Here is a 15645-nt window from a genome sequence, read left to right on the forward strand (position 1 = left end):
GTAAAAAAATTCCAAAATAGTGTATTTTTGGTCACTTTTTATACCGTAACAAAATGAATAAAAAGCGATAAAAAAAAAAAATGGTATCGATAAAAACAGCGCAAAGAATGAGCCCTCGTACATCCCCATATATGGAAAAATAAAATTATAGGGGTCAGAAGAGGACATTTTTAATTCCCCCCCCCCCCCCCCCCCAGAACACAGACAAAATCCAACCTATATAAGTAGGGTATCATTCTAACCCTATGGACCTACAGAATAAAGATAAGGTGTCATTTTTACCAAAAAATGCACTGTATAGAAACGGAAGCCCCCAAAAATTACAAAATGGCTTTTTTTTTTTGCAATTTTGTTGCACGGTTATTTATTCTTCAGTTTTGCCGTCGATTTTTGGGTAAAATGACTGTCACTGCAAAGTAGAATTGGTGGTGCAAAAAATCAGCATCATATGGATTTTTAGGTGGAAAATTGAAAGGGATATGATTTTTAAAAGGTAAGGAGGAAAAAACGAAAGTGGAAAAAATTCCTACAGGGATAATACAGTACTAATACTGACACAATCTCAATATACAAGTTTTATAGTTAATCTAACATCTGCATTATCAATATTCTAGAATTACCAAAAATAGGCATAAAAAAAATATATATATATATATCCGCAGCAAATCAAGAACTTTAGGATTTATCACCTTCTAAACTGCTATTGGTCATAAAAACAGCTGTAGCCATATATGTGCAAATAACCATCACTAATGGGACTAATGGGTTCTAGCAGTGTATATATAGTGACTGTATGGAGAGGTGTATATATTATATATAGTATGGTGGTGTGTGTGTGATATATATATATATATATATATATATATATATATATATATATTGTATACACACACTTATTTTTTTTACACACATATGAATATACACACTGCTCAAAAAAAATAAAGGGAACACTGAAACAACACAATGTAACTCCAAGTCACTGACACTTCTGTGAAATCACACTGTCCACTCAGGAAGAACACTGATTGACAATCAATTTCACATGCTGTTGTGCAAATGGAACAGACAACAGGTGGAAATTATAGGCAATTAGCAAGACACCCCCAATAAAGGAGTGGTTCTGCAGGTGGGGACCACAGACCACTTCTCAGTTCCTATGCTTCCTGGCTGATGTTTTGGTCACTTTTGAATGCTGGCGGTGCTTTCACTCTAGTGGTAACATGAGACGGAGTCTACAACCCACACAAGTGGCTCAGGTAGTGCAGCTCATCCAGGATGGCACATCAATGCGAGCTGTGGCAAGAAGGTTTGCTGTGTCTGTCAGTGTAGTGTCCAGAGAATGGAAGCGCTACCAGGAGACAGGCCAGTACATCAGGAGACATGGAGGAGGACGAAGGAGGGCAACAACCCAGCAGCAGGACCGCTACCTCCGCCTTTGTGCAAAGAGGAGCAGGAGGAGCACTACCAGAGCCCTGAATAATGACCTCCAGCAGGCCACAAATGTGCGCGTGTCCACTCAAACGGTCAGAAACAGACTCCATGAGAGCCCGATGTCCACAGGTGGGGATTGTGCTTTCAGCCCTACACCGTGTAGGACGTTTGGAATTTGCCAAACAACACCAAGATTGGCAAATTCACTACTGGCGCCCTGTGCTCTTCACAGATGAAAGCAGGTTCACACTGAGCACATGTGACAGACTTTACAGAGTCTGGAGACGCTGTGGAGAACGTTCTGCTGCCTGCAACATCCTCCAGTATGACCAGTTTGGCGGTGGGTCAGTAATGGTGTGGGGCGGCATTTATTTGGGGGGCCGCACAGCCCTCCATGTGCTTGCCAGAGATAGCCTGACTGCCATTAGGTACTGAGATGAGATCCTCAGACCACTTGTGAGACCATATGCTGGTGCGGTTGGCCCTGGGTTCCTCCTAATGCAAGACAATGCTAGACCTCATGTGGCTGGAGTGTCAGCAGTTCCTGCAAGAGGAAGGCATTGGTGCTATGGACTGGCCCGCCCATTCCCCAGACCTGAATCCGATTGAGCACATCTGGGACATCATGTCTCGCTCCATCCACCAACGCCACGTTGTACCACAGACTGTCCAGGAGTTGGCGGATGCTTTAGTCCAGGTCTGGGAGGACATCCCTCAGGAGACCATCCCCCACCCCATCAGGAGCATGCCCAGGCATTGTAGGGAGGTCATACGGGCACGTGGAGGCCACACACACTACTGAGCCTCATTGTGACTTGTATTAAGGACATTACATAAAGTTGGATCAGCCTGTAGTGAGGTTTTCCACTGTGATTTTGAGTGTGACTCCATATCCAGACCTCCATGGGTTGATACATTTGATTTCCATTGATAATTTTTGTGTGATTTTGTTGTCCGCACATTCAACTATGTAAAGACGAAAGTATTTCATACGATTAGTTCATTCATTCAGATCTAGGATGTGTTCTCTTAGTGTTCCCTTTATTTTTTTGAGCAATATGTGTATATATATATATTTATTACAGAGGTATATATATTTTATATAGTATAAGGGGGTGTATTATATGGAGGTGTAAAATAAATATACACATACATACATAGTATCGAGGTATATATAATATATAGAGTACAAAAGTGTATATATTATACGGAGAAGTATTATCTACAGTATGGAGGTGTATAGATTATAGTATGGTGGTGTGTGTGTATTATATGGAGGTGTATGTATTATATAAAGTTTGGAGTTATATATAGTAGGTGTATATTTATAGTAAAGAGGTTTAAATAGTTTGGAGGTGTGTATATATTATATAGTATGAAGATGTATATATATTATATACACACACAAGCATAGTATGGAGGTATATATAGTATAATGATGTATGTAATATGGAGGTGCATATATATTATATATAGTTTGGAGATATACATAGCATGGGGGTGTATACATAGCATGGGGGTTTACATATATAGTATAGGGGTGTGTAAATCATTAACAACATGGAGGTGTGTATATATTATAAATAGCATGGAGGTCTGTATTATATAGTGTATATATATCTTCTGTTGTATATATGTCTCATTTACAGTGTGGAGGTGTGTAATATATATAGTATGGAGATGTGTGTATACATGGAGGTGTGTATCATTTATAGTATGGAGGTGTGTGTATAATATATATATATATATATATATATATAGATAGAGGTGTGTTATATATAGTATGGAGGTGTGTGTATCATTTATAGTATGGAGGTGTGTGTATAATATATATATATATATATATAGAGAGAGAGGTGTGTTATATATAGTATGGAGGTGTGTGTATCATTTACAGTATGGAGGTGTGTAATATATATGGAGGTGTGTATCATTTATAGTATGGAGGTGTGTGTATAATATATATATATATATATATATATATATATATAGATAGAGGTGTGTTATATATAGTATGGAGGTGTGTGTATCATTTATAGTATGGAGGTGTGTGTATATATATATATATATATATATATATATATATATATATAGAGAGAGAGAGAGAGGTGTGTTATATATAGTATGGAGGTGTGTGTATCATTTACAGTATGGAGGTGTGTAATATATATGGAGGTGTGTATCATATATATATATATAATGGAGGTGTGCGTATATAATTAATAGTGTGGAGGTGTATATATAGATATAGAGAGAGAGAATATGGAGGTGTGTGTATAACTTATAGTATGGAGGTGTGTAATATATATATATATATATATATATATATATATACACACACACACACACAATATATATATGTGTGTTTGTATATAATTTATAGTGTGGAGGTGTATATATAGATAGAGAGAGAATATGGAGGTGTGTGTATAACTTATAGTATGTAGGTGTGTAATATATATAATATATATATATATATATATATATATATACACACACACATATATGTGTGTGTTTGTATATAATTTATAGTGTGGAGGTGTGTGTATACATGGAGGTGTGTGTACATAATTTATAGTGTGGAGGCATATATATATATAGATAGAGAATGGAGGTATGTGTGTATATAATTTATAGTGTGGAGAGAGATTCATATATATATATATATATATATATATAATCTCTCTCCACACTATAAAGAGAGAGAGAGAGAGAGAGAGAGAGAGAGAGAGAGAGAGAGAGAGAGAGAGAGAGAGAGAGAGAGAGAGAGAGAGAGAGAGAGAGAGAGAGAGAGAGAGAGAGAGAGAGAGAGAGAGAGAGAGAATGGAGGTGTGTGTATATAATTTATAGTATGGAGGTATATATATATATAGATATATATATATAGAGAGAGAGAGAGAATGGAGGTTTGTGTATATAATTTATAGTATGGAGGGATATATAGATATATATAGAGAGAGAGAGAGAATGGAGGTGTGTGTATATAATTTATAGTCTGGAGGTATATATATATAGAGAGAGAATGGAGGTGTGCGTATATAATTTATAGTGTGGAGGTATATATATATAGATAGATAGAGAATGGAGGTGTGTGTATATAATTTATAGTGTGGAGGTATATATATATATATATAGATAGAGAATGGAGGTGTGTGTGTGTGTGTAGATATAACTTATAGTATGGAGGTGTATATATAATTTATAGTGTGGAGGTATATATATATATATATATAGATAGAGAATGGAGGTGTGTGTGTGTGTGTAGATATAACTTATAGTATGGAGGTGTATATATATAATTTATAGTGTGGAGGTATATATATATATATATATAGATAGAGAATGGAGGTGTGTGTGTGTAGATATAACTTATAGTATGGAGGTGTATATATATAATTTCCATGTAGTATAGAGAAGTGTATATGATATACTATCTGTAGATATGATCTGTATATACGTGTATACAGGGAGCCCCGGGGAGCGGCCACATGACAGCCCACACCGTCCACCATTACTCCTCCTCGGCTTGTTTACAGTAGTAGAGTAGGCCGGCGTGTGACAACTGGCCTGTGTGCTGCCCCCGGGCCTGTGTGCGTCTCCCCGTTTTCCCCTCCCCCAGGCCCCGGCCGCCCGTCTCTCATCCCCGGACTGTAGTAGACGAGTAGGCCGCACTCCGGGCCTCTCCTGCCGCTTACCTCCTGCAGTCAGGCCCCGCTCACCCCGCAGATCCCCGTTCTCATGTCTTCCTCCTCGCGAAAGTTGCGGCGCTACAGAGAATGGAGGCCAAGAACATCCGCCTACATCCGCCCGACGGGAGAAGAAAAAAAAAATCCGAATAAAACCTCAGGAAAGACTCCGGCCGCCATCTTTGTTGAGGGCAATTTCCTGGCGCTGTCATGGAGATGAAGGAATGTGAGGTGAAGAGGTGGAGAGCTGCTTCACACATGGTCACCTATAGAAAGTGTATTGATAAGGCTAAAGGTTCACACAACATCTAGGGCAGTGTTTCCCATCCAGGGTGCCTCCAGCTGTTGCAAAACTACAACTTCTAGCATGCCCGGACAGCCTTTGGCTGTCCGGGCATGCTAGGAGTTGTAGTTTTGCAACAGCTGCAGGCACCCTGGTTAGGAAACACTGATATAGGGCTACCAGGATGCCTACCTATACCGTGCCGCACATTTCATTGGCTGTATACCGTATTTTCAGTGGGGTCTGCTGCGTTGTCTAGTCCGCTTAAAATAGTGAATATGTCCCAAATGAAGTCACTAGGTTTCTGAGTTCAAGGCACTGAAATGAATGGCATTCGCTGCTCTCCGCATCCCAGAAGTCCATAACGCAGTGTGAACCCAGCCTAACCCTTTTTCGACAGTCTTTCACTTACGTTTTTTCTTCTTTACTTCTCCATTGACAGAGCTTCCAACAAGGGATGCCAATGTATACCGTGGCGCACACAGCAACAGGCCACTAATGGCTGAATGTAGTCAGTGACTAGGTTCGGCCCGCTTCCTACACATATTGGCTTATTTAGTGGGACTTGTTTAGTGGTCTGCAGCGCCATGGAGTCCCCTATGTTTTCAAACAGCGTGCCTCCAGATGTTGCAAAACTACAACTCCCAGTATTGCCGGACAGCGGTTAGGCAAGGTTCACACTACAGAATTTCCGCCTGCAATTCGGCTTTGAAATCGCAGCCAGAAATTCCGCTTACTTAAATGTATAGTGTAGAGAATGGGTTTCCCTTCGCAAATTCACACTTCGGAATTTGTGAAGCGGAACTTGCGAACGGAAAAATCTGCTTGAAAATTTCCGCCTGAAGAATGGCGTTGCTCATTGTTGAGGCGGAAATACTCGCGGAACACAATGCAGTCTATTGGAGACTGCAGTGTCCGCGCGGTCCTAGCGGGCCACACGCGGAATCTCCGGGCGGAAATTTTCAGCCCGGAGATTCCGTAGTGTGAACTTAGCCTTAGATGTCCACACAATCCTCTTCTCAGCAGCGTCCCATTACTGTCAATAGGATTTTGCTGCGGAATCCTATTGACAGCAATGGGACGCTGCTGAGATTCAGATTGCACCTGGAATTCCCAATCAGAAAATAGTTTGTAGTGTTATTTTTTGGGGAGGAATTCTGCACGGACGGCATTGCCATTAATGGGGACACGGCACATATCTAAAGGTCATAGTGCCGGCGGTGCCTGCTGCACGCAGAATCTCTGCCCGGAATTTGTCTCATTGTGAACGGGCCCTTAGGGTGAATTCAGACGTGACAGACCTGTTGCAAAAAATTCTTAAAACATCCTATTTATCTGAATTATCCCCACTCAGAGTCACAGAAATGTCTGCCAAAAACCTGCCACGTTCAAACTTACCCTAAATGTGTGTTATTTTCTTTACATTTTTCAAGCCAAATAGGGCTTTTCCCATTTTCCATGGATGTTGGAAACAAGTTTATCGATAAAAAGGTACACCGAAGCAAACTGACAGCGGGCCCACTGAGTTTAATGGATCCAGCCTAGTTTAATAGTGATTACGTTTGGGCTAAGGAAAAAAAGAAGGTGTGAACGGGGCCTTAGCAATACTGGACTTTTATTCCGTCCTGACACATTTTTGTTGGTGTTCAAGTATTATGTATTTTCTTTTTCTTTTTTTTTTTTTTACAAGTGTTTTTGTGTTTTTTTTTTTTTTTTTTTTATACGAGGGGAAAGGAGGAAAAAGAAAGAGGTTTACTGTAGTACGGTGTCCATTTTAGGACGTCATCAGCCGTAAAAATGTCCTCCGCCAGGTGAAACGGCATCCCGCCTCCTCCCTCGCTCCAATCTCCATCAGCCGCAACTCCCTCCTTTGTCATCCTAAAGTCTCTCATCCGAAACTACGTCATCCCTCCTTTGTCATCCTAAAGTCTCTCATCCGAAACTCCGTCATCCCTCAGACGAAAAACTTTCCTGCCATGTAGCAGAACCGAGTCATTGTCGGCTCTCTGCTATACGGGTTCTGCTGTACACGCTATTCAGTGTCGGCTCTGCTATACAGACTCGGTAGAACATGTAGTGTCTGTAGTACACGTGCAAATTTCACAGTTTCGACTCTGCTATACAGGCTGTGCAGCGTCGGTTCCGCTATGCGACAGGAAGTTGCGTCTGAGGGAGAATCGTCTGAGGCATGACGGTGTTTTGGACGAGGGAGTTTCGGATGAGGGAGGATGGAGTTGTGGCTGAAGGATGACATGATTGGTGTGAGGGAGGAGGCGGGACGCCGTTTCACCTGACGGAGGACGAAGTTAAGTCTGACGACTGACGATGTCCTAAAATGAAAACCGTACTGTAGCACTGACATTCAAAACATAACTTTTAATAATTACCAAAGATTAAAAGAAAACGGTCACCCGTTCACCAACAGCAAACCTAATACACCATGTTATAGTGCGGGGGAACAGGAGACTGATGCGGGGTCTCTGACTAATATACATACCTGCAGTCCGGCACCCGGTCCCTCTGGAGATCGGGTTCCTTCTGTGCTGAATTGTGCGCTGGAGGTGGGAGGTAGGCACAAGCGCTCGCATGACCAGTAACCATGAATATTGAAATCCAGCCGGCAGGCCCGCCTCCAGCGCGCAATTCAGCGTAGATAGAAGCCGATCTTCAGAGGGACCGCGCGCCAAACAAAAGGTATATATATTAAAGACCCCGCATCAGTCTCCTGTCCACCTGCACTATAACCCGGTGTATTGGGTTTAATGTGGGTGAACGGGATGACCGTTTTCCTTTAAAATAAAAAACCCAGATCAAAGTGAGTAAACAACACTATACAAGAACAAATTCATATACACATCAGAGATATACATCTCTGTATATTGAGCAGTTATATCAATGATATAGCTATATGCACAGGTCTCATGTATAGAGTTAAGTTACCAGGTTACCGTAGACAGTATATGTGTAGGTAGATTACATTAGTCCACTCTGGATCAGTAAAACATACAAATCACTGTTGCCTGATGTACACTGATGTCACGGTGCCGGCTGGCAGGTAGTGGATCCTCTGTGCCAGAGAGGGATGGCGAGGACCGCGCTAGTGGACCGGTTCTAAGCCACTACAGGTTTTCACCAGAGCCCGCCGCAAAGCGGGATGGTCTTGCTGCGGCGGTAGTGACCAGGTCGTATCCACTAGCAACGGCTCACCTCTCTGACTGCTGAAGATAGGCGAGGTACAAGGGAGTAGGCAGAAGCAAAGTCGGACGTAGCAGAAGGTCGGGGGCAGGCGGCAAGGTTCGTAGTCAGGGGAGATAGCAGAAGTTCTGGTACACAGGCTTTAAACACACAAAACGCTTTCACTAGGCACAAGGGCAACAAGATCCGGCAAGGAAGTGCAAGGGAGGAGACTAGATATAGCCAGGGAACAGGTGGGGGCCAATTAAGCTAATTGGGCCAGGCACCAATCATTGGTGCACTGGCCCTTTAAGTCTCAGGGAGCTGGCGCGCGCGCGCCCTAGAGAGCGGAGCCGCGCGCGCCAGCACTTGACAGCAGGGGACGGGAACGGGTAAGTGACCTGGGATGCGATTCGCGAGCGGGCGCGTCCCGCTGTGCGAATCGCATCCCCAACGGCCATGACAGAGCAGCGCTCCCGGTCAGCGGGACTGACCGGGGAGCTGCAGGGAGAAAGACGCCGTGAGCGCTCCGGGGAGGAGCGGGGACCCGGAGCGCTAGGCGTAACAGTACCCCCCCCCTTAGGTCTCCCCTTCTCTTTGTCCGGTAACTGCCTCCCCTGGGATGAGGACACCGGGAAAGGATGGAGGGATTCCTCAACGGCAGGCAGAACAGCAGGAGTAGGAATGGGGAGAGAGGGCAGAGGGCGAGACCTGGCACGGGGCAGTGTGACACCAGGACGAGGGCCATGAGGGGACACAGAGGCATGCCTGATGGGACTGGGAGGGGGGGAGAGGCATTTCCTGTGGCAGGCAGAGTCCTTAATGACCTTAGGGGGACCGGATACAGGAGGAACCACAGGGTCACGGCAGGGAGTACTGGGAACCGGTTGAAGGCAGTCCTTGGAACAAGAGGGACCCCAACTCTTGATCTCCCCAGTGGACCAATCCAGGGTTGGGGAATGGTGTTGAAGCCAGGGTAGTCCAAGGAGAATTTCGGAAGTGCAATTAGGAAGGACAAAAAATACAATTTCCTCGTGATGAGGTCCGATGCACATTAGGAGGGGCTCCGTGCGGTAACGCACGGTGCAATCCAACCTGGCTCCGTTGACCGCGGAAATGTGGAGTGGCTTGACAAGACGGGTCACCGGAATGCGGAATTTATTCACTAAGGACTCCCGAATAAAATTCCCAGAAGCTCCAGAGTCCAGGCAGGCCACGGCTGAGAGGGGAGTGCTGGCTGAAGTAGAAATCCGAACAGGCACCGTGAGACGTGGAGAAGCCGACTTAGCATCAAGAGACGCCACACCCACGAGAGCTGGGTGCGAGCGTGCGTTTCCCAGACGTGGAGGACGGATTGGGCAATCCACCAAAAAATGTTCAGTACTGGCACAGTACAGACAAAGATTCTCTTCCTTACGGCGATTCCTCTCTTCCAGGGTCAGGCGAGACCGATCCACTTGCATGGCCTCCTCGGCGGGAGGCCTAGGCGCAGATTGCAGTGGAGACTGTGGGAGAGGTGTCCAGAGATCTAAGTCTTTTTCGTGGCGGAGCTCTTGATGCCTCTCAGAAAAACGCATGTCAATGCGAGTGGCTAGATGAATGAGTTCATGCAGGTTAGCAGGAGTCTCTCGTGCGGCCAGAACATCTTTAATGTTGCTGGATAGGCCTTTTTTAAAGGTCGCGCAGAGAGCCTCATTATTCCAGGATAGTTCAGAAGCAAGAGTACGGAATTGTATGGCGTACTCGCCAACGGAGGAATTACCCTGGACCAGGTTCAGCAGGGCAGTCTCAGCAGAAGAGGCTCGGGCAGGTTCCTCAAAGACACTTCGAATTTCCGAGAAGAAGGAGTGTACAGAGGCAGTGACGGGGTCATTGCGGTCCCAGAGCGGTGTGGCCCATGACAGGGCTTTTCCAGACAGAAGGCTGACTACGAAAGCCACCTTAGACCTTTCAGTAGGAAACTGGTCCGACATCATCTCCAAGTGCAGGGAACATTGTGAAAGAAAGCCACGGCAAAACTTAGAGTCCCCATTAAATTTGTCCGGCAAGGACAGGCGGAGGCTAGGAGTGGCCACTCGCTGCGGAAGGGGTGCAGGAGCTGGCGGAGGAGATGGTTGTTGCTGCTGTAGCTGTGACTGTACTTGCTGTAGTTGTGACTGGAGTTGCTGTGTCATGGTGGTCAAGTACGACAGCTGGTGATCTTGTTGGGCGATCTGACGAGCTTGCTGGGCGACCAGCGTAGGGAGGTCAGAGACAACTGGCAGGGGAACCTCAGCGGGATCCATGGCCGGATCTACTGTCACGGTGCCGGCTGGCAGGTAGTGGATCCTCTGTGCCAGAGAGGGATGGCGAGGACCGCGCTAGTGGACCGGTTCTAAGCCACTACAGGTTTTCACCAGAGCCCGCCGCAAAGCGGGATGGTCTTGCTGCGGCGGTAGTGACCAGGTCGTATCCACTAGCAACGGCTCACCTCTCTGACTGCTGAAGATAGGCGAGGTACAAGGGAGTAGGCAGAAGCAAAGTCGGACGTAGCAGAAGGTCGGGGGCAGGCGGCAAGGTTCGTAGTCAGGGGAGATAGCAGAAGTTCTGGTACACAGGCTTTAAACACACAAAACGCTTTCACTAGGCACAAGGGCAACAAGATCCGGCAAGGAAGTGCAAGGGAGGAGACTAGATATAGCCAGGGAACAGGTGGGGGCCAATTAAGCTAATTGGGCCAGGCACCAATCATTGGTGCACTGGCCCTTTAAGTCTCAGGGAGCTGGCGCGCGCGCGCCCTAGAGAGCGGAGCCACGCGCGCCAGCACATGACAGCAGGGGACGGGAACGGGTAAGTGACCTGGGATGCGATTCGCGAGCGGGCGCGTCCCGCTGTGCGAATCGCATCCCCAACGGCCATGACAGAGCAGCGCTCCCGGTCAGCGGGACTGACCGGGGAGCTGCAGGGAGAAAGACGCCGTGAGCGCTCCGGGGAGGAGCGGGGACCCGGAGCGCTAGGCGTAACAACTGACCTGACCAAAAGAACAAATCACCCAGTATAACAATAGTAGACCTAAGGCTGAGAGGACCAAATATATATATTTAACCCCTTAAGGACTCAGGGTTTTTCCGTTTCAATTTTCCACCTAAAAATCCATATTATGGCTTATTTTTTGCGTCGCCAATTCTACTTTGCAGTGACATTAGTCATTTTACCCAAAAATGCACGGCGAAACGGAAAAAAAAATCATTGTGCGAAAAAATCGAAAAAAAAAATGCCATTTTGTAACTTTTGGGGGCTTCCGTTTCTACGCAGTGCATATTTCGGTAAAAATTACACCTTATCATTATTCTGTAGGTCCATACGGTTAAAATGATACCCTACTTATATAGGTTTGATTTTGTCGCACTTCTGGAAAAAATCATAACTACATGCAGGAAAATTTATACGTTTAAAAATGTCATCTTCTGACCCCTATAACTTTTTTTGTTTTGATCGGACTTTTTGATCACTTTTTATTCATTTTTTTAATGGTATAAAAAGTGACCAAAATACACTTTTTTGGACTTTGGAATTTTTTTGCGCGTACGCCATTTACCGTGCGGTTTAATTAATGATATATTTTTATAGTTCGGACATTTACGCACGCGGCGATACCACATATGTTTATTTTATTTTTTTTTACACTGTTTTATTTTTTTTATGGGAAAAGGGGGGTGATTCAAACTTTTATTAGGGAAGGGGTTAAATGACCTTTATTAACACTTTTTTTTACATATTTTTTGCAGTGTTTTAGGTCCCATAGGGACCTATAACACTGCACACACTGATCTCCTATGCTAATCACTGGCGTGTATTAACACGCCTGTGATCAGCATTATCGGCGCTTGACTGCTCCTGCCTGGATGTCATGCACGGAGCAGTCATTCGTCGATCAGACACCGAGGAGGCAGGTAAGGGCCCTCCCGGTGTCTGATCAGCTGTTCGGGACGCCGCGATTTCACCGCGGCGGTCCCGAACAGCCCGACTGAGCAGCCGGGATACTTTCAGTTTCACTTTAGAAGGGTTAATACCGCACATCGCCACGATCGGCGATGTGTGGTATTAGCCGCGGGTCCCGGCCGTTGATGAGCGCCGGGACCGAAGCGATATGATGCAGGATCGCGGCGCGATCCCGCTTCATATCGCGGGAGCCGGCGCAGGACGTAAATATACGTCCTGCGTCGTTAAGGGGTTAAAAAAAAAACTCCACAGTCCCGACGTGTTTCACCTAGATGGTGTCAGTATCTTCAGGGGACAAAGTGGGAAATACGATGTGAATCAAACAACACTATTTCAAATGATGACCCTTGACGATGCAAAAAACAAGGCCATATTAGGATAGATATCCAGGCTCCTAATAGATCCACTTACTGCAACCCGTGCCCTTGATGTATGAAGTTTTTTTTAATAGGTACCGTATATACTCGAGTATAAGCCGACCCGAATATAAGCCGAGGCCCCTAATTTCACCCCAAAAACCCAGGAAAAGTTATGGACTCGACTATAAGCCTAGGGTGGAAAATACATCATCCCCCCATGTCATCATCAACTCCCCGTCATCATCACCGCCTGTCAATCCCTTCTCAGTGGTCTTCAACATGCGGACCTCCAGATGTTGCAAAACTACAATTCCCAGCATGCCCGGACAGCCATCGGCTGTCCGGGCATGCTGGGAGTTGTAGTTTTGCAACATCAGGAGGTCCGCGGGTTGAAGACCACTGAGACGGGATTGACAGGCGGAGATGGACGGCCGGGACCATTCCCTCACAGCTAAAGCCAGAAAAGTATTTTTTTTTTGTTCACTCGAGTATAAGCCGAGGGGGGAGTTTTCAGCACGAAAAATCCTGCTAAAAAACTAGGCTTATACTCGAGTATATACGGTACATTTGTTTATCATATCCTATAAAGAATCCTGTAGGAAAAATGCCTGTCGATTAAAAAGAAATAAAAAAAAAAAAAAAAAAAACGCATAAACTTGCTGAGGGAAATTTTCACTTGTTTTACACATTTTTATTTTTTTTTTGTAAAAATTTTTTTGCACAATGGCTGAAAAAATCACCAAATTTTTACGCCACTCATTTAAGAAAACAACTTGAATGCTTTTTGAGGTGGTCGGTAATTTACTTTTTTTTATATTGTACTTTTTTTTTTTATATTGTCACAAAATCTTTGTACAAACACTAAAGGTTGTGCACAATCTTACACCAGCCTGGACCACACTTTGAAAACCTGTCTACATCTGAGCTCATTTGCTATTTAGGAAGAACCTGCACCATGCACCTCTCTTATAGATTTGGGGAAGTACACATGGGACTCTGCTGCATCGAATATCTAAGCGTCATTTCTAAACAGAATTCCATATTCTGAACCTCGTCTTAGTGTTCCTTCCAGTACTTATTAGCTGCTGAATACTACAGAGGAAATTATTTTCTTTTTGGAACACAGGGCTCTCTGCTGACATCACCAGCACAGTGCTCTCTGCTGACATCTCTGTCCATTTTAGGAACTGACCAGAGAAGCATGTGTTTTCTATGGGGATTTTCTCCTACTCTGGACAGTTCTTAAAATGGGCAGAGATGTCAGCAGAGAGCACTGTGCTCATGATGTCAGCAGAGAGCTCTGTGTTCCAAAAAGAAAATAATTTCCTCTGTAGTATTCAGCAGCTACTAAATACTGGAAGGATTCATATTTTTTAATAGAAGTAATTTACAAATCTGTTTAACTTTCTGGCACCAGTAGATTTAGAATTTTTTTTCCCCCCACCGGGTACCTCTTTAAGTACGGAACCATTTTTTTTTACCTTTTTAAAACTTGACACGTGTCTCTTTAAATGGTAATAACTTTAGAACGCTTTTGCTGAGCGGAGCGATTTTGAGACAGTTTTTTCGTGACATCTTGAACTTTATATAAGTGGTGCATTTTTGTTGGCACATGCAGCATTTTTTGTGAAAAACTCCAAAATATTGTAAAAACTGTAAAATTCGTAAAATTTTTTTTTTTTTATGGTGTTCACTGTGCGGTAAAAGTTATGTTATATTTATTCTGTGGGTCAGTAAAATTATGGCGATGGCCATTTTATATAGATTTTTATGTTCTTTTTCCTTTTCTGAGCAAAGTTCATTTTTTCCCTTTCTTGTGTTATCATTTACCGACTGAGGACTTACTTTTTGCGGGACAAGTTGTATTTTTTATTGTGCTTATTTGTTGCTGTTTTTTTTACAGCGTTCACCGTGCGAGATAATTTACATTATAGCTTTATAGTACACATCAATACCTAGTATGTATAAGACTTGTGTTTTTTTTAAATGATAATACAGGGCTTTTATTGGGAAAGGGGCATTTATACTTTTATTGAAGAACCTTTTATTATTTTATTTTTCATTTTTTACAGGTTATACTATGCTGCAATACATTTGTACTGATGAGCTGTACACATTACAGCCCAGGGGTGTGGAAATTTTATAAAAAACTACCGTATATACTCGAGTATAAGCCGACCCGAGTATAAGCCGAGACCCCTAATTTCAACCCAAAATCCCAGGAAAAGTTATTGACTCGAGTATAAGCCTAGGGTGGGAAATACCTCATCCCCCCCTGTCATCATCCAGACCCGTCATTAACATCCTCATCATCCCCTTGTCATCATCCCACACATCCCCCCTTCATCATCCCCTTGTCATCATCCCACACATCCCCTTATCATCCCACACATCCCCCCTTCATCATCATCCCACACATCCCCCCTTCATCATCCCCTTGTCATCATCCCACACATCCCCTTATCCCACACATCCCCCCTTCATCATCCCCTTGTCATCATCCCACACATCCCCTTATCCCACACATCCCCCCTTCATCATCCCCTTGTCATCATCCCACACATCCCCTTATCCACACATCCCCCCTTCATCATCCCCTTGTCATCATCCCACACATCCCCTTATCCCACACATCCCCCCTTCATCATCCCCTTGTCATCATCCCACACATCCCCTTATCCCACACATCCCCCCTTCATCATCCCCTTGTCATCATCCCACACATCCCCTT

General features: G+C 44.4%; 1 protein-coding gene and 1 long non-coding RNA gene across 2 annotated transcripts in view; one reads left to right on the forward strand and one right to left on the reverse strand.

Annotated features, from left to right (window-relative positions):
• Window positions 1-5291, reverse strand: part of AKT2 (AKT serine/threonine kinase 2) — a gene marked incomplete in the record, with an annotated part of 45877 nt that extends 40586 nt beyond the window's left edge. Inside the window, 1 exon segment of the mRNA XM_056540754.1 lies at window positions 5127-5291.
• Window positions 5292-5342: 51 nt separating this feature from the next.
• LOC130291675 (uncharacterized) overlaps window positions 5343-15645 on the forward strand; it is a 98431-nt gene continuing 88128 nt past the window's right edge. The window contains exon 1 of the long non-coding RNA XR_008847994.1: window positions 5343-5356. This is a non-coding gene — a long non-coding RNA (uncharacterized LOC130291675). The remainder of the gene's footprint in view (window positions 5357-15645) is intronic.

Source organism: Hyla sarda, chromosome 9 (genome assembly GCF_029499605.1).
Source record: "Hyla sarda isolate aHylSar1 chromosome 9, aHylSar1.hap1, whole genome shotgun sequence".
Lineage (NCBI taxonomy): Eukaryota > Metazoa > Chordata > Amphibia > Anura > Hylidae > Hyla > Hyla sarda.